Source organism: Hordeum vulgare, chromosome 5H (genome assembly GCF_904849725.1).
Source record: "Hordeum vulgare subsp. vulgare chromosome 5H, MorexV3_pseudomolecules_assembly, whole genome shotgun sequence".
NCBI classification, from domain to species: domain Eukaryota; kingdom Viridiplantae; phylum Streptophyta; class Magnoliopsida; order Poales; family Poaceae; genus Hordeum; species Hordeum vulgare.
The window spans coordinates 361,864,721-361,883,026 of NC_058522.1; the positions used below are offsets into that span (position 1 = coordinate 361,864,721).

At 43.6% G+C, this 18,306-nt stretch overlaps 1 long non-coding RNA gene across 1 annotated transcript; it reads right to left on the minus strand.

Annotated features, from left to right (window-relative positions):
* Positions 1-17,423: 17,423 nt before the first annotated feature.
* On the minus strand, positions 17,424-18,016 carry LOC123398191. Its single transcript, XR_006610105.1, has 2 exons — positions 17,812-18,016; positions 17,424-17,718 (listed from the first exon to the last, which is right to left on the minus strand). It is a non-coding gene; the product is annotated as an uncharacterized LOC123398191 (long non-coding RNA).
* Positions 18,017-18,306: the final 290 nt, after the last annotated feature.

An 18,306-nucleotide genomic window follows, 5' to 3' on the forward strand; every position in this document is an offset into this window, starting at 1 on the left:
TTCTGCCCGCTTGAGCAGGGCGGCTTGATCAGCATTGGCTTTCTTCTCAAAAATTTTATGGTCAGCCTTCATCTTCTCCATGTCAGCCAGAGCCAACTGATACTTTTTGTCACACGCAGTCCGAGCATCCTGCTGTTCAGCTAAGCTTTTCTTCAAGTCAGCAAGAGATGACTCGGCCCAGGTCACAGATTCATGCAAACAAATTTTGGGGAGACAAGTTTCAGAAGTGTTGCAAGCAACATCCCTGATACTTGGGGGCTAATGTATGATTCTATTCGAAATCATACAAAATACAAGACCCCGCTCATCTTTCAAAAGATGACCCGGCCCTTGGGGGCTACAGGTTGAAGTTTTTATCAAATACAAGCCCGACTGATCTTTCAAAAGATAACTCGGCCCTTGGGGGCTACAGGTTGAATTTTTTATCAAATACAAGACCTGATTCATCTTTCAAAAGATGACCCGACCCTTGGGGGCTAGAGGTTGAAGTTTTTATGAAATACAAGACCCGATTCATCTTTCAAAAGATGAACCGGCCCTTGGGGGCTACAGGTTTAAGTTTTTATCAAATACAAGACCCGGCTCATCTTTCAAAAGATGACCCGACACTTGGGGGCTACAGGTTGAAGTTTTTTATCAAATACAAGACACGGTTCATCTTTCAAAAGATGACCCGGCCCTTGGGGGATACAGGTTGAAGTTTTTCTATTTAATGCAAGATCCGGCTCATCTTTCAAAACATGAGTCGGCCCTTGGGGGCTATGGACAGATATGGGTCTATAAGCGATTGCAACAAATATCCTTTCATCAACCAACACTAGTTTCCTGGAAGGCTAATGGGTGCAAGAACACATAATAAAGGGCGTACCTCAAGCCTGGCTTTCATCATGTGGATCAAGATCTTATCCATTTCATAACTCGTTTCCAGGCGACTTACGAAGCCAGAGCAGAGTTTGTCAAATTCGAGCTTCTCATAATGGGGAAGCTTCAACCTATTGACATCGTGTTCGGCGGAATGATGGGATTCTTTTGATGTGTGTTTGGATAACACCGCCACTTCAGGTTTGGAGTAACCAGTACCAGTGATAATTATGGTATCTGGATCTTCAGTCGCCTTAGGAGAGCTCGGCGGGTTAACATTGTCAGTGGTCTCCTGTAAAGGGCTTGGAGAGTCATGCCGGACGTCAGGAGTGTTATCCGCAGGATCATCATGAGCCACCGCTGGTTCCTCATCAAGCTGTGGGGGCAGAGGTTCTCACGCCTAACACATCAGTTGTTTTAGGAGCAAAAGACAAGTCGCCAGTTTTTCTCTTCTTCGCTTGTGCTCTGAGGAAAATACATCAAAGTTAGAACAAATATCATTATTAGGAAGGGAGAAGGTTCATAAAAGAACTTACCCCTGTACACGAATCATGGGCGGAAGAGCTGACATCGCTGAGTCGCCAGATGAAGGAGGAGAAACCTAAAAGAGTAAAATCTCAAAGAGTGAATAAGTTGCGAGTCACATTTTTACAAGGAGGAGAGTGTGTTTAACAGGAGTATACCTCACTCGTGCGATTCCGACTGATTGTCTTTTCAGGTAACCCGAAAACTAAGTCGCCAGAGCAGCTCCGGGTTTTACGTTTGGGAGTATATTTAGCCTTCTTCAAAAGGAAATCAGGGTCCATATAAGCATTTGGGTGAGACATGGGAACTTTTCCACAAATTCGCCTGGCTGGCCTAGGTGAAGAGGAAGTTGAGTCAGAAGAAATAGAAATTACCTTGACCACGTCATCTTGGCTCTCATAGCCATCATCCTACATACAAAGGTAACCGGACATAAGCATAAGTCGGAACATAATGATGACAAACAAGAGGGTAAATTTTTACCTCTGACTGTTCTTCGCCGGCTTGGGACTCGCCGACGACGAATGAATCGTTGACGACGGCTTTGCCCTTGCTCGTCTTTTTCTTCTTCTTCGGAGGCGGCTTAGTTTTTTTCTGGGCAGTCACCTTTGGCCTTCGAGACCAAAATGGATCACCTTTATGGTGGATAGAATCAAAATTCAAACCAGGCATGCCGGTACATATGTTGAAAAAGGTAGAAGGAGGCGACTTAGAATGTTGCCGGTGGAGCCGGATTGGTGAGGCAGAAGGGCTTAAGTCCGACCTTGGCACAGATTTCCAAGGACTCGTCGGTCAACTTCTTGATTATGTCAACAATATCTCTCTCGGGGAGTCTTTTATGATGAAAACATTACGGGTGGTTCATGCTGCCATCGTATTCGCACATCAGACCATTCCGGTGACTCAGAGGGAGAATATTCCACTCCACCCAGCAACGGAATAGGTCAACCCCGGTGAGCCCATTATTGGTCAAGGACCGCAACTCGGAGAAGATGGGGATGAACTCCGACTCTTCTTCTTCGGTAAGCTTCTCTGGCAGTTTGAAGTCCATGGGTAGGCGATCTTCTCTATAACCCGGAAGTGGGTTCTCACCGGGAGGAGAGGTGCCACGGCAATAAAACCAAGACTCGGCCCAGCCTTTGGGATGGCTGGGCAGGAGGACAGTCGGAAACCCGCGCTCACGGCGCCGCTGGATGTTGACACCCCCCCCCCCCCCCGAGTTCCAAGTTGGGACCCTTGGAATATTCGGTCTGGCGGTTCAGATGGAAGAAGTTTGAGAATAATGAAACTATGGGCTCTCTCTGCAGGTATGCCTCGCAGAAAACTTGGAACTGGCAGAGATTGCTGATGGAATTGTGTCCCAGATCCTGAGGATGAACGTTGAGGAAATGCAAAGCGTCTCTAAAGAACTTTCATCCGGGCGGCTTGCAGCCTCGTTCAAGATGATCAATGAAAATAACTACTTCCCCCTCGGCAGGATTGGGAGTCACCCCGCCTGGGGCGGTCCGCCAACCAATGACTTCCTTGCTATCAAGATGACCCGACTTGACAAATTTCTCAACAAAGGCGTTATTAATCTTGGTTGGTAGCCAATCACATTTTGAGATGCTAACCATGACTACAAAAAAGAAGGAACAAGGCGGCTCATTAAGGACCGTAAAATGTGGTAACTCACGAGTTGGAGATCTACAATATGTCTGTAAGGGCTTTATGACTTGCCATTAGGTGACCAAGAAAGGAGACCTGAATATGAGGATATTCTAACTCGCCAGTTATGGCGACTTATAATATGTCTACGAAGGCATTATGACTCGCCCTTCGGTGAGCAAGGACGTAGCTTTGGCAATATTCTAAATCGTTGTGGTGGAGGATGGCGAGTGGCGATTCAAAAAGGATTCTTTCCTTAGGGATATCCCCGGAGTGGGATAAACAAGGTCCTAAAAACAAGCAATGAAATATGGATCTACGGGTGGATCAAATTAAGGAAATAATGCTCGAACGAGGCTGCGAAGACTACGAACGCCCGAGAGCGATAGGGATGTCTCACGAATCTATGCAGTGAATACGTCAAAATGACCAACAAATACGGTGCTGCTACTGTACCCTACCACTACGAAGGATCTATCGGAAGTGTAGTTGGTGGATCTAGAACAAGAAGGCGTCGTCGTTGCATTTCCGGGGATGAACTTAAGATGAACATTGCAGCAAGGTCTAACCCTAATGGGGAAGGAAACTTACCTGAGAAAGGAGGGCGATTCCCGGAAGAAATGCGGAAGGTTCGCGGCGGATCTTGCTCCTCCGATCAGCCTGTGGACGTCCGGGCTGAGATGGCTGGTGGAGAAGCTTCGGGAATGGCGGTGAGACACGAGCTCTGGTGCGAGGAAGACGGAGGACGATGAGGGAGCCAAAGTGGGGGTAGGTCACGGTGCCCCCACTCCCCCCTACGATTATTTAAAGGCCAGGCGCTGGAATCGAGGCAGCAGGCGCGGGAATAGAGGCGACAAACTGAAAATTTGCAATGATGGCGCCTGGATTTTCGGAATAAATAAATGGCAGTGCAAAAGATCCGTTGGGTGCTTGCGTCATTAAGCCCCGAAAATGAAGGGATAAGGTGATGTCATCAAAAACTGCTTGGCGGTTCAAACGATTCATGGCGGATGCCGGCTTACCGTTCATCAAAGGATAGGAGTAATACAAGTCGCCCCAAACGAGTGGAAGTTTATTGGCGTGAATAAATTCAAGACAATCTGGGGCCTAATGTTGGGGATATTACATGCGGTGTAACCCGCCCTAGCTGGGCCGGGTCAATAAAGGGGTGACTCATCCATTGATAATACAAGCCTTGGCCCAAGGGGCCCAGAAGCCGGATGGCGGTTCAGGAGCTATACAGAGGATAGACCACCAAGGAGGTTTCTGGTCTTGGACAGCACGGCGACTTAGAGATAAGGAAGACCGCGATCTGTAGCGTGGCTAGGACTCTTGTAAATCTTAGGGCCTCGACCTGTATATAAAGGCGAGTCCCTGGGGAAGATAGGGCAAGTTAGAAAATATCGAGAGCTAGGTCACGCGAGTTACGCCCTCCATGTAATCGAAACCACCATCAATCTACACAAAGCAGGACGTAGGCTTTTACCTCCACACGAGGGGTCGAACCTAGGTAAATCTGAGTCTCGCTTTCGCTCACCCCTTTGAGTCGCCACCAAGGTGCGACGGCTCCTTCAATAAGTCCTTTCACGAGGACATCTGCCGTGACAAAACCACGACACAACTCCTGATGGGAAAACATCACCAACACTAAAACACCCACTGGTCGCCGCTAGCATCCTCCTCTTCAAGATGTCTCTCCTTGCCATATCATGCCATTCTTTGGTGGTGTCGTCCATGTCATCGCGGTTCAATGCCATGATCTTGTTCTCCTCGGCAAGAAGCTTGTCCATGGCTTTGGTCTCATCGACAAAGATTCTTCTCTCCTCAATGGCCGCCCTGCGCAGCCGAGCGTCCTTGAGAAATTGTCATTTCTCTTGCTTCTCCCGTGCCTTCTTCTGCACCAACTCTTTCTTTGCCTCCAATGTATTCACCAACATCAACTCATTCGATTGAATCATGGCATCTATCTTGTCCCGCAAGCTCGATGCCTCGTGTTCTCTCTTGATCTTGTCCCTTGTCTTCTTGTCTCCATCGGGCTTGTTCAAGTTTCACGGGCCATCATCATCTTCATCATCACCCATGTTCTTAATTGAACCTCTCTTCGGTGGGGATTTTTCTCAATCAACTCCCACTTCTCATACTTTTTTAGCAATTCCCAACAATGCTCTAGTCTAAATAATTAGCCTTCGGAAGCTTCCATGTCTTTGTATCTTTGTTGGGCAATTTTGTCCTACACAATTAAAACAATGTCAAATGATGCAACCACTTCAAATGCTACAAATAATTTGCACAACTTGGGACGTGAAAACGAACTCACATAGTCGGATTCCACGGGTCCACTTGGAGGTGCGTTCCGAACTTGCTCCAAGCAAGCAGCCCAACGTCTATAAATCGGCTAGATCACGTCCCAACGACTTTGAATTACCGAAAGGTGCGTGGAGTTCTATTGGGATACCTTTCCATCATGCACAAGTATTAATCTTTGATCATTTGCCAATATCTCTTGGCGGTTTGAGATGTGCCAGTGCACGCATCAAGAGACACTGCACCCAAGCCTTGATCAAGATTTGGTTTTCGAACAATGTGTAGTTCTTCGATCTCGTGCCTTTTTTTGCTTGTGCTTGGTCATACACCCCCTCGTCTATCTCCTCCACCTCATCTTCATCACCGTGACCATCCACGCCACCGTCCATTTCATTTTAATCAAAACCAACGATCGGGGCTCGGTCGATGTCAACGGTGTTGGTGTCCAACAAGTTGATGAACTCGGCAGTGGCATCGTTTGAACTAGCCATTTCATCAAAAACCTCTCTTGTAGTGGAAGCAACACCATTGAAGGGCATCGCCGGGGTACCTCTTGCCGGGGTGGAGGGAGAGGATGAAGTCATCGTCCTTTTCGTAGGAACCTTCTTGTGCTTCATGCCCGAAACCTTGCCCTTCTTCTCCGACGGCAACCGGGTAGATCGCGCAGCGGCGGCGGTGCCGAGCGCGCGTGCCTTCCTAGCAGGGTCAGCCGGATTTCCTCCCAGCACGACGATGTTGCCCTGCCACTTGCGGACACGGGCGGTGTTGCCTTGAGCGATGGCGGGGGCGACATGGCCGGCGATGAGATTTTTCGGAGGGGATTATGCATGCACGACATCCACGGTGACGGGGGACGGCTGGAAGGCTTCCATGACGACGAAGAATGGTCGGGGAAGATGGTCCAGTGCAGGTGGAGGCGGAGCAAGGGCGGTTAAGGGGGTGGGAAGCGGGAACGGTCGTGTCGAAATTTCCCTCACGCCAAATCTCGCTGCGGAATATGGGCGAGCTCGGGTCGGCCTCCCACCCCATGAATCTAAAGGTTGAGGACAAACTTTTGCCTCGCCTCACAACAATTTTGACACGTCGTGCCCCGATACGGGGTCTAGCCAGGCAGCTTTTTCGCGCGAATGTGTATTTTGACGGTTATTTTACGGGTTGGGGCATTATAGAGGGTGTGCTAGAGATGCTCTTACATGTTAACTATTCTTGACGTCACAAAAATACGTATTAGTTACTCCTTGCGTTCCAAAATAAATGCCTCAACTTCTTTTTTAAACAGAGGTAAAATATTTGCGTGATATGTTAATTAAAAGGAGAGTAGAATTTACACGTGGCCAAACAATGCCACATGACAATTACTCGCGTAATATAATTTTCCTTAGTTTCTTTGCGCCCGCGGTGACCCAGAGCTTTGCCTCCTCAAGGATGATGTTCACGATGATCGTGGCGGCGCACTCTTGTGTAGTAAGACACAAACATTCATTTCGTTCCAAATCGCCCAAGAGGACTCTCGAACATGGTGGTTGCGAAACTTGGCTTCGTTCATGTGGACATGGCGAGATCCGTTGAAGAGTAGTGGGATAGTAGAATGGGCATGGATATTCCATCATGCAAGGTCATGGGCTCTCTAACCAATGTCTTAACTTTAAAGTTGGTATAGAATTTGAATATTGTTTCTCGAGGCCGAGCTTCATGGAGCTCAGTATTAAAAATTTTGAATTTTGTCAAATTTCATATTTTCTACATTTTAAAAAATTCTGAAGAAAAACATGGATATACATGAAGGCATAACACACATGTGGGTAAATTTTCAGAGTAAAATACATTGAAATGAAGGTTGTGTAAAAAACAAATCTAAAGTTTTTTAACTTATGACACTATTCATCCTTCGATGCCATTAATTTGTTTTTTTTGTACAGCTCACATTATAATGTTTTTTATTCTAAATTTTACACACATACACATAACATTCTTGTTTACTTACACAACCTTTTCCAGATTTTTTGGATTCGAAAAATTTGAATTTCGATTTTTTTAAGACCTTTATAGAGGCCGTGAGCCCAACGTCCATTATCGTATAGAGTTGAGATACTTATTTTAAGACGAAAGAAGTATTATTAATGACTACTTGAGACTAGTCTGTCCTTATTTCTTGAAGCATAAACACAGGCTCTCTTGATATGCGAGGGGCCCTGGTGTGAGATTGTAAAGATGGGCCTTTGTGCATATAAAAATTGTAAAACCACTGTTTCCTATTTCGATTGTTTTTCCTTGAAAAATTATTGTATACGTTGTTGGAATATGTTCTTTCAATTTTCCTTGCACATGCTTTACACAATACAAACAAACCGCTCATCTCGTTCAAGAAAACTATGGTATATTCCAAGGATAAACATTTTAACGAAGATCAAATTCAAAGTCGTCTTCTATCTCCAACAACCAAGTCAAATAAAGAAAAATTAATATACTTGAAGGTCCTACAAGGGGAATTTTACTTAGCATTAAAAATTGTGAACAATACTTTTTTATTTTGAGAGGAATGATTTTTTTTGTCCACGGGAGATTGAACGATTTGTTGAGAACCAACGCATTGGAATTTGCTTCTCGGTTAATTGCTTCAAAATGCGGAAAATGGCATCGCGAGAAATGTATAAATCGCAGTCAGCACTGTTGTTTTCATCGTGCAAGTGACTCGGGACATGTGTTGCTCGTATTTTTGGCTGCACACGTATCTGCTGAATCAAAGCCAGAGTGTTTCAAGATTCTGTCAGACCGTGGACACGGCCATGCACGGTGTCATAGTGTAGATTGGACTTCCTCGGCTAATAGTACGCTGCTACTAGCTTTTTTTAGGCTAAAAACACGCTTTATTACTCAAAAATACTATCAGGGATACAATTAAGGTCTGGAGGTTAAAGAAGCCAAACATGGCGACCAATTGAAAGTTTAAGCTCGCATCTAGTGAGGCTGTGTGCCTCGATGTTTGAAACTCTACTTTCAAAAATAAACGAACAAGATTGTAGATCTAAAACCATTATCTTGATCTCCTTTGATGATATGAGCGTGTTTTTCTACATTGCCTTCAGTGATATTTGACACCATTTTCTTGCAATCACATGCAATTACCACGTGTGTCTGCATGAGGTTCGCAACCAGCACGAGTGCTTCCGTGAAGGCGAATGCCTCAAGGGACCCAGGTTGGATACACCTTTAAAAGAGATCGCTGAAGCTCCGAACCAGTGGCGGAGCCAGGAGAGAAATGGAGGGTGTGCATATCTTAGAAAAAAAAAACTTAACCAAACTTTTTAGGCTAAATAAGTACATATTAAAATGAAATTCTTTAAATTCTGGGTGGGCCACGGCCCCGCCCACCGTGACTACACGCTCGCTCCGTCACTGGTATGAACCATGAGTGATCCTATAAATGACACCCACTCAACCGCGTCTACCAGATTTAGTTGTGGCTCCGTCCACCTTAATCTTGCAATGGCCCTACACTGGGGGCGTCCAACGAGGCTCAATTGTATCAACTTGCACCTGACCTTGTCGACACTAGTAGAAAACAGGGCATTGGTCCTGATTTTAGAGGACCTTTAATTCCGATTGTGTTACGAACCGGGTCTAAAGATGTTCCACGTGACTGATGTGGGGCACGAGGGCAAGAGGACTTTTAGTCCCGATTGGTAACACCGACCGGGACTAAAAGGCGGCCACGCGTTAGCAGCTGCCATGCGCTGGTTTTTTTAAGAAGGGGTTTAGGGGTTTTGGAGGGTTTAGGGGTTTCATATTGTGTTTCCCCCTTTATTTTTTGTGTCCATCATCTTTTGTTCCTTATGCCTGTTGGTGTTCTCGGCCGGTGCCAACTAGACGCTAGCTACTACATATATAGCAATGAAAAACCATTGCACGACATCGTCATGAATATAGAGAGAAATGACCTCTCTTTCTCCGTGCTTGGTCGAACAACAAGTTTTCGTACATTTGTTCGATGCTACTACATATAGTATACGTTCATGCATATATACAATTATCTCTTGCGATCCCTAACCTAGCTAATATATATCTATCTGTTACCAACATCGTTATGGAAATTCAGATGGTATTATCCGTCTATAGGTATGACATGCTTAATAAAGAATCCCGCTAATTTCTCTTGAATTGCTCGTATGCGATCATTTGGTAGGAGTTCTTTTCACTTTCGTTCGATCTAATTTAAAGAAGAGGGTCAATATATATATATATATATATATATATATATATATATATATATATATATATATGTATATGTATATGTATATGTATGTATGTATGTATGTGTGTGTATGAATTAAACTCAACACAATTGATGGGAATAAAATAAAAATGTGAATATTGTTTACGTACTTCAACTTGTTGAAAACATTTGCCCCTCTCACGCGTCGTGTGGTGAATCCACTCGCAAACGTAGTATCCATATAAATTATTATCGGCTTCTTGCCTCAAGCGGTACTTTACGAGAATATAGTTCAGTCAAAATAATAATCAAGCATGATAATATTATTGAAACTATAATAAATGAGAGATGCACGAAACTAGCTAATACTACTTAGTTTGGATTGTGAAAATAACGCGGATATGGTGCGATAATGATTGAACTTACTTCTGGAGCACTTCACTCCTCGTCGCCCACTCTTTAGGGTCTTTACGTCTCGAGTCCAAAACGGTTACTAGTCCCTCCTTAAGCTTAATGATAAGCAGAATAAAATGAAACATGTGCACGCATAACTCATCAGTTACACTTAACCTGGAGTAATCAAAACAAAATATGCACAAGATAGCTAGTAACACTCACCCGAAGTTGTAAGGAAATAGTATTTCCCTTCTGTCATGTTGTCGAGTTAACTCATTTAGCAAGCTTTTCTCCGTATCCACGGGCATGTTATGTACCGTATATGCGTTTATGGTATTTGGGTTAATGGACCCAATGTCATATATTTTTCCTTTTTGCATTCGAGGATCTTCAATCTGCATAATATAGTAAGGATAATTATACATGCAATGAACAAGGTGAGCTAGAGGCTTAATTACAGAAATAATACTTATAGACAATAGGAACTAACGTTTGTTTTGTCGATGGTGTCTTGATTGTATAACAGAAATAATTTTTCAAATTCAATGTACAACGAACCGAGTCCATTGTAGAAGTTCTCATTTTAAATTCCACGTAGATAATGATGCGCCCATCCTTGCAGGTTTTCAAGTACGAGTCATGGAGTCGTTCCATCATCGTTGATAGTTTCATCAACTGCTCAGGTTTGACGAGAGGCTTCCCGTGATAGAATCTTAAGGCTACTACCTCAGAAGTTTTGAATTGTACATCATCGCTTAAGAAATCACCAAGAGTGAAACCAGGATTTGCAGCCACTACCCCCAGATCAATATCAATGATATCGGCAAAAACCTTGAGCGGGGAGATCGATAGTTTTTCCTGTTTGCCGAGCTCGGGAATTGTTTTCCACTACTTCTTGCATCACTTTTAGTAGTTTCCGACCGCTTCACGTCATTAAATGTCTTTACAATAAAGCGGTCATAGTGTGATAGCAGTGGAGGCGATGGTGGTCGCTTAAGGGCATCCAAACAGCGCTTCGCTTTTACCGGATCTATTTTCTCCTCTGAAGGTGGACATTTTGGTGCGAAATGTTGTTTCACTTGGGCAGACACGATTTCTTTATTTTCTTCCAGAGTCATGTCGTAGGGTTTGTTGGGAGGATCCTTCTTGATGCTTGGGAGTGCTCTGGATTTCTTTGTTGTTGTACTGCTAGCCGCCTGAGCGGTGGCAGCCCTCTTCCGCCATTGCCGAGGAGGCGTAGTCAACTGACGTGGTGGAGGAGGATTCTGCTGAGGGCCCTCCTCCGATGGAGTCCGCTGACGTGGCGGAGACAACTGAGGTGGTGGAGATAGCTGATGCACCGGAGACAACTTAGGCGACGGAGATAGAGCTCGATTGTGATGAGTGTGCTCAGGGGCCTCCTCCGAATGAGTCTGCTAAGGCGGCGTCCAATGTGGAAGCATGATGTTTTTCTTTCTCCATAGACACGTAGTCCTTGAGGCATTTTCCAGACGAATCTCCCCTTCAGCTGTAGGGTGGTCAAGCTCCACCCCCTCAAATCCTTTCATTACTTCATCCACCCCGACAACAACAAAGTCATCTGGAATCGGAGCAAAATGGAAAGTTCCATCACGTCGACAAGGTAAGACATAGCCGACAACCACCTTCAATGTTAGGTTATGGCATTTCACAATTAGCTCGCAATGTTGCCTCTCCGTGATACCACCCATAGGATAGAGAGGAGCCATGATATCAGGGTGAACGATCTCAGTGGAAGCCACGCTGCTTTTCCCCGTAGATGGTGGGGTAGCTTTGTGGGTAGTATCGAATGAAGGATCTTCATGTTGCTCACAAGCTCGCTAACTAGTATATGCCTCTAGTTTCTTCTCCTGCAGCGATAATCTTTCTTCCATCCTCAGCATGTGGTGTGCTTCCTCTTTCTTCTTTCTCCCTCGGCTTCTATAACGAGTGCTCTCCAGAAACCCATACTTCCACGGAATGGAGCGTGATGTGCCTCGTGTTCTTCCAGGGTGTTTAGGATTCCCGAGGGCCTTTGACAGCTCGTCCTTCTCTCTGTCGGGATGGAACCTCCCTTCATGCACTTCCTTGATTGCTTTGATAATCTTTAAGATGGGTGTTTCAAGTTGAGCTTTCGTGAAAACAAACTTCCCTATTTCTGGATTCAAAGCTCCCCCATGCCCGAAGAACCAAGTCCTTGACCGATCGGGCCACTCCAATGTCGTTGGCTGGACCTTCTTTTCAAGCAGGCCATGCTCAGCTTTGTCCCACGTAGTGTGGGCAACCTCGTAGCCACCTTACCCCGTAACACGGTGATACTTCTTCTTTACAGCATTTTGCTTATTTACCTCTGACCATTTCTTAGCTTTCTCCAATTTCTTGTATGCCACAAATGCGGGCCAGTGATCTTTTATCTTCGCATATTGACCGGTGAATTCTTGAGTCTCGTCTTTCTCGACAAACTCGTTCAATCTTTTCTTCCAGTTCTTGAATAGTTCTGCCATCTTCTTAAGAGAGGACGCCTTGACTGGTCGATGTATAAGTGGGTTATTTGGATCCTGCTCTAGCGATAGGCTGAAATTTGTCATCAACGAGTTCCAAAGATCATCTTTGTGTCTATCGTCGACATAAGAAACTTCACCGTCCTTCTTCTTATTTCATTCTTGGATGTTGATTGGGACACTCTCCCTAACAATAACTCTACACTCATATATAAATTTGTCATTGCTCCGCTTGGGACAATCGGTTGGCCATCTAGAGCGACTTCTTTGATCGTGAACCGTTCAATCTGGCCCAACCTTTCCTTCGAGCCTCAAGTTTGGCTCGATCTGGAGGGCTAAAAGAAGAAAGAAGCGTTAATATATGTACATACAAAATAATTAATGCATCTAGTCAGCAAAGGCTTAACTAATATATATATATATATATATATATATATATATATATATATATATATATATATATATATATATATATATATATATATATATATATATATATATATATATATATATATATACCTCGCCGGACTTTGCAACAGTTAAGGCTCCAACATCGGCGGAGCCGTCATCCCCTCCCTCCTACAATCGATCTCCGGGGCCGTTGTCTCCTCCCTCCTCCATTCGATCGGTGTCGTTGAGATACTATAAGGTGATATCATCACTTCCGTCGCGGATTATATCCCCCAACAACTTTTCTTTTTCTAAGTCTTTGTCCATAGTTTCTGCAAATATTACAACATAGCAATATACAACCATGAGAGATGGATTAGTGGCAAACATAGACCTAATCACAACAAGGAATCGTATGCATATGAGCAATGGATAGTGACAAACATCATGCAAATTGACAAGTTTTATAATAGTCAGTTTCAGACGATCGTCGAGGACTCCTCCCCCTCATGTCTGATGAGTCGTCCTATCTTTCGGGAGAGGATACTTTGCGGACCGCATCTCTCATGCATGTCCGACGTGCAAATCATGTTTTCATATGCCTCAAAATCAAAGTTATCGGGGTTATGTTTTAACGACCCCCCCCCCCCCCCGGGTTCATGTCAAAGTTATCATGGTTATGTTTTAACGACCCCCTCTCTAGGGTTCATAAGGCAGCCAATTATGTTTTTATGTTCCATGCACTATTATATAACAATATTTTCCTATTGTAGAATCAAGGAGTTGATATCTCTCAGTGTTGCCTGGGTTTATAAGGCAGTCAAGTATGCTTTTAAGTCTAACAAAACTCACTACCTGTATGAAGTAATCCGTGTGTTTCTAGTATATGTTGGTCTCCACCTTCTTACTTAGGCAGGGTGGGATGAAACTTTTACAACCTTACTTTGAAGTGAGTTGAGAACTATGGACTCCGTGGTCTCGCCCCAATCTGGTTAATGCAATCCACTCGGCTCCTGTTCCGATGTAACAAAAATATCCAGAACTACACACAAAATAAATCCTTCCATTGATTTTGTTCAAAGTTATAGTTCAGTTGTGCACCTGAACCTCATATTTAAGCTACTATATGATGAACAGAAGTATGCATCTCCAGGTTTCACATGCATCAAAGATAGTACTCCCCCTCTAAAGAAATATAAGAGTGTTAGGTCACTATTTTAATGATCTAAACACTTTTATATTTCTTTACGGAGGGAATAACTAACTTGGTTGATCTTAACTTGGTGGGAGCAATTTCTGACGGACTCAGATATCGTGTATTCTTTTAATGATGGATGCACTTCATAGTAAATTAGGTGATATGGGTACCCAAAAAAACTGACCTAAGGCTACAACAAAACAAAAATCCAAAAAATTGGCAACAATGGACCTGAGCGTATTTAGGAGTGTCATAACCCATACTAATAGTATGCAACAGGAATCCATATATAGTTTCAACTTTGTTCTCATGTGAAAATAAAGTGTTGAGCAGTACTAAAGGTAGCAACGACAAGAGATTGAAATCTATACGAGTGGGATATTAGTCGATTACACACATTGTTGCACAATTAGGAGATCACGGTTCTGAACAGCACGAGAGCATTACACAATCTAACGTAAGATTACACATAAACATAGTTGTAGTAGTAAGCTTGGTCAGCGCCAAATAGATTCAAACGCTGGTGAAACAAACATTCAATTTGAAACAGACGATGGTCGATGCACGGGGGCGCTCGGGGCGGCACGACAGAGCGGCGCAGGGGGTGCGGCGTGGGAGCAGGCGGCTGGTGCGGCTCGGCACGGTAGTCGGAGGGATGGGGTCAGGAACTGCGGGGAGGGGCACGAGGGCTCGCCGGAGCAAGGTCACCGGAGGGGGGAGGTGAGGTGAGAGAGGTGGCCTCACATCGGTTGGAGGGAATGTGGGCGGCGAGGCCTGGGGTAGCCCACGTCGGACACGGCGCGGCAAGGGCGCGCGCGCGTCGGGGCAGGGCACGGCTAGTGTGTCGGCGACGACGTTGGCGAGGGGCACGGCATCGCGACAACGTGGCGGCGTCGGGCAATGAAAAGAAGAGGTTTGGGTATTTCATTTCCACGTGACCGCTTATGTACCTTAACCTTTAGTCCCTATTGGTGGCTCCAACCGGGACTAAAGGCCCTCTTTAGTCTGTGTTGGAGCCACCAACCGGGACGAAAGGGTTGGGCTCCCGCCCTTTCGGCTGGCAAATTTCGTCTTTAGTCCCGGTTGGTGGCTCCAACCGAGACTAAAGGAGGGCCTTTAGTCCCGGTTGGAGCCACCAACCGGGACTAAAGGCTTGGGCTCACGCCCTTTCAGCTGGCGAAATTTCACCTTTAGTCCCGGTTGGAGCCACCAACCGGGACTAAAGGTCTACTGCTCGCACGGTCGAGGTGTGGTGGAAGTTTAGTCCCACCTCTCCAAGCGAAGGCCGCTCGCAACGGTTTATAAACCCGGTTGCGGCTACCATCCCGAGCTCCTCTCTAAAGTGGGCACTAAAAGACTAATTTTCATCACTACCCTATTGGGCTGACTTGCCCCGCGGGCCTCCATCCTCGCCCATATGATGGGTTTCTAGTCGTATGAGTAGGCGGTCATTTTTTGTATGTTATTTTTCTACTATTAAAGTTTTTAACAAAAAATACTTAATGAAAATTATTTTTGGTATTGAAGTTTTAAAAAAAACACTTTAATAATTTTAGTTGCATAAATTTTAAGTTAATATTATTTTGATCATAACTAGAGGTTTATAAAAGCTTTTTTAGTTGATTCTTTTTGTTATTGAAGAATATTATAGTTTTATTTTAGTTGATCATAACAAAATATTTTAATTGATTATTTTTAGTTGATTCTTTTTGCTATTAAAGTTTTATAAAAGCTTTTTGGTTGATTATTTTAATGAGTGTATTGAGCTAAATGACTCTGAAATAGAAAAGAACTACAAATAAAGAATATTATAAAAATACTTTTTGTTAACCTAATAATGTTATATTTTCTTTTCTGTTAAGTAAATAGTTTAACCTAATATTTTTTGTTAACCTAATTTATTTTGATGCATAAACACATAAAGATTCAAAAAAACCGATACCATTGTTCTATGTTAAGGAAGTAGACCCTTAATACGACCCGGGTATTTAGTTCGTGTACAAACTGGACAATCTCTTTCGAAGTATCATGATTTCGAAGGAAAAAAGTCATTTATTACAAAGGGATTTAATTTTATAAAATATTTTAACTCCACACTTTTTATGCGTTCAATATGCACCATTTAAAACCACATCATCATTTTTAACCCTTTTGTGACTTCATTTGCTATTTTTTATGTATTTAATGATTTTTTAAGCTAAATGGCCCTAAAATTAAAAAGAACTATAAATGAACTATGAAAATATTGAAACTTGACATGATATCATAATTTTACCTATATAGCATGTGCTAAAAAGTTGAGACGGTTATTGCAAAAACTAGATACACTTTGTGTACAAATTAGACAATCTTTTTCGAAGTATCGGGGTTCTAGATGAAAACTCATCTATTACAAAGGTATTTCATTTTTTAACTTATTTTAACTTTAAAATTTTTGTATGTTCAATATGCACCATTTAAAATGGATGTTCAATTTGGCTCTCACGTCCAAATTCTCTTGAAATCTCTACCGTCGCCTAACCTCAAGTTTCGAACTAGGAACTGCATTCAGTGTTGTATTTGCATTTGATGTGCCTTTTGCTACAGTTGGATGGCCCACGCATGCCCGGAGCGGTAAATGGGCAATGCAGTTGGAACCCAACGCCCGGAGGACGCCCAGGCGTTTGGGGTAGTTATGGACTCACGTTTCAAAATCCTGGACCGGCTGGCAAAGTAATTCATCTTCTATCTTCTTCTTTTTGCGACTAGTAAGCTGCACGTGCAACGACACGTTCAACTAATATTACCGGTTGTTGTGAGAATTAACATGTTTAGAAAGATACTTCAATGTTATTATTATTTTAGAAATAAACTGTAATTTAAATGAGCTTTAAGATATGCTACAGTTTAACCCGCACATTATTGTGAAGACACAACTAATTATCCTAGTATTTCTTATGTGTTCATCGCAATTCTTAACGTGGCAAAAGCTTACAAGGTGCAATGCATGTTTAGAATGTTATAAATTATATTTGCAGGTGCAGGAATTTTTTTAGAAACATAACGGAAATTTAAGAAACCTCAAGACACCATATAAAAACTACAAGATAGAAATAGTGAATGGCACGAGCTGCACTTGCCGGTTAGAGACTGGAACCACTTCCTCAAAAAAAAAGTCTGGAACCACGAAAGGACAAGACAAACGTAGCAAGCACCAGCTCTTACCCGGCGTACAACCAAGACCAAACAATACACCCAGGCTGTTAAACGACAGCGAAACGGCTACAGCAACACAAGTGATTGATTGAGGTGTGGAACACGAGACATAAAAATGAATCTGGCAACTCATACAAAAAGATAAAGCATCTCGCTTACTCTTGAACAACAGCTAACTGCGCAGAAGACCATCATCAAATCAAATCATGAACATGTGATTTATTTCAGAGACGGTACACTGTCGGCTGTTCTTGGTACAAAATAGTTGTACCTATGTATAGTTTGGTCAGGCCTCCGCTGGGACACGACAACAGTACAACATTAGAAACGGGCGACCCAGTTGCTGTGGCTCAGGAAACTTCGGTGTTCGTCAGGCGTCTGCCTATCGATACAGGGCCACCATAGCACCGCTCGAAGAGGCTCTAGGTGAGTACCAAAAACCAGAGGAAGGAGCAGAGTGGCCGCTACAAGCAAAAGGGCCGGCATCGAAGCTGAAAAGGAATAGCGCCATCACTGATCTGACTCCCTATGGCTAAATCAGGGCACATTTGGTACTACAAGTGATACAGTGGCAAAATCGTTACCGGAATCATGTTAGGTGCCGAACCCGAACGGCGACTTGCTCCTGCTGCCGCCTTCGCCGTACTGTTCGTTCCATTTTCTTAGCTCGTTCATGCTCGTGGCGTCGAAAGCAACGGATGGGCTCACCTGCACGGTGGGAGAGAAAACAATCAAACATGAAACATAAAGTCATCCAACTTTAAGGGCGCAGTCAACAGACGGTTTGTTTCTAATCAGAAAGGGCCCTTAAAAGGTAATTTCAAAGGATATACAATATTTCTTGAGATATAGTTAGTTCAATAAATATATGATGCTCGAGCATACGCATCTATCATGTGTTAATCCGGCAGACATCAATTATTCTTAACCTGAATTAAGATTCATATTGCACAATTAGCTGCTCTTGAAAATTAGTACAGATTATTGTGTAGGCAGAACTTCCTATTTTATATAGATCTGAGTGATGCTAGCTTGAACTGAAGTAAAACATACATTACTAATTTTGTCATACATGCATA